Source organism: Macaca fascicularis, chromosome 5, assembly GCF_037993035.2.
Source record: "Macaca fascicularis isolate 582-1 chromosome 5, T2T-MFA8v1.1".
NCBI lineage: Eukaryota > Metazoa > Chordata > Mammalia > Primates > Cercopithecidae > Macaca > Macaca fascicularis.
Window position 1 is genome coordinate 168,445,247 of NC_088379.1, and position 1,936 is coordinate 168,447,182.

Here is a 1,936-nt window from a genome sequence, read left to right on the forward strand (position 1 = left end):
TCCCTGACCTTAAGTGATGCATGAATGTGCTGCCTCCACAGTATATATTCAAAGGTGACCTTCATTGTGTAGATTCACTTGAATGGACTTTCACCCACTTAAAAAAGTCGTGTGAAAATATTTTGCCCCTAGATTCAGGTATCTTCTGGACACACTCTTGTTTACAATTTAAACTATTTCAAAAAATTGATACATCTGTTGATTAAATACAAGTATTTGTGCGGCAGGAGAATAGGGTCTGTAAGCAGGGAACCTAGGACTGATTTGTGCTGACGGGATATGCATAACGGGGTATCAGTTGAAAGGCTACTCCTCTTTCAACCCCTCCCTTTTCTGCGTGGCAGTTGCTGCCTGGCAGTTCCAACTCTTCTTTTTCTGTGTGGCAGTTGAAAAATGAAAGTGCTTCAGACTGGTCCTCTCCCTCAACCAATCACACTTGTGACAGACCAATGGGAAACCTCTAGAAGGTATTTAAACCCCAGAAAATTCTGTAACCCGTGCTTTTGAGCAGCTTGCTACAGCCCGCTCCCACCCAGTGGAGTGTACTTTCATTTAAAATAAATCTCTGCTTTCGCTGCCTTTCTTTATTTATGCGTTTTGTTCAATTATTTGTTCAAAACTCCAAGTACCCAGACAACTACCCTCAACCGGTAACAGCTGCACACACGTATCAAGGCACACCAGCTTCACCCTGCCTGGAGCTTCTTCCCATGCCTAGTTTTCTCTTACAGTTCCGGTCTCTGCTAAATTATCACTTCTAAAAGAGGACTTTATAGAGACCACCATGTGTAAAACAGCTTTTCTACGTGCCCTACCAGCTAATTTTTATTAGAGTATTTATATTATGAAATAATATTATTTTTACATGCCTCCCTCCCCTGGAAAATGAGCTGAGTGAGGAATACTGTTGGAGTATCCCCAATACCAGGCACACAGTAGGCATTCAATAAATAGTTTTTGAATGATTGCATTGTCTACGGAATTCTAACATGTATGGGTGAAACAAAGACTCTCAAAGAAAACAGAAACTGGGTTGGCAGAGGCCTTGAATATGAGGAAGTGGCCTTTCCGGATAAAGAAACTAAGACCTGGCAGGGCGTGGTGTCTCACGCTTGTAATCCCAGCACTTTGGGAGGCCAAGGCGGGCAGATCACCTGAGAAATGGAGTTCGAGACCAGCCTGGCCAACATGGCCAAACCCCGTCTCTACTAAAAATACAAAAAAAAAAAAAAAAAAGAAAAAGTAAATAATAATTTAAAAAATTAGCCAGGTGTGGTGGCGGACGCCTGTAATCCCAGCTACTCGGGAGGCTGAGGCGGGAGAATCGCTTGACCCCGGGAAGAAGGAAGGAAGAAAGAAAGGAGAGAAGGAAGGAAGGAAAGAAGCAAAGAAGGAAAGAAAGAAGAAAAGAAAAAAGAAAAGAAGAGAAAAGACAAAACAAGAAGGGGGCAGGGCAGGGCAGGGCAAAGAAAGACTCAATGGGGGAAAGGACTTGCCCAAGGTAATCTAGTACCTGGAAAAGCGGAAGGCAGGAGCCTGTGCGGCACAAGAGCAAGGGGGAGCCAACACCCAGCAGCCCTTTTGAGAGGGTCCCAGCCCCTAAGATGCGGGACACCGCAAGAAGGAACCTCTTGTCTGAAGAGGCAGCTGCGCTCTGGAGTCCTGCTCTGGGACAGATGGGCGAGCTCCGCTCTCGGGGCCGGAATGCTATGGGCCGGAAGCCTGGAGCGTCTGCCAGCCGGGTTCCAAGCCCCAGCTCGCAGTCAGCGCCAGGCCGAGTTCAGCCTACCGCCGCAAGCTCCCTCCCGCCGTTCCCGACAAGCACGCAGGTGCCGCTGGCCTTTGGGCTAGGGCTTAAAAGCCCAACACGGGCGAAAAAGATGCGGTCTCAGTTGACGGGGACGCTTTAGAGAAACGGACTCGCCTCTCCTGTTCC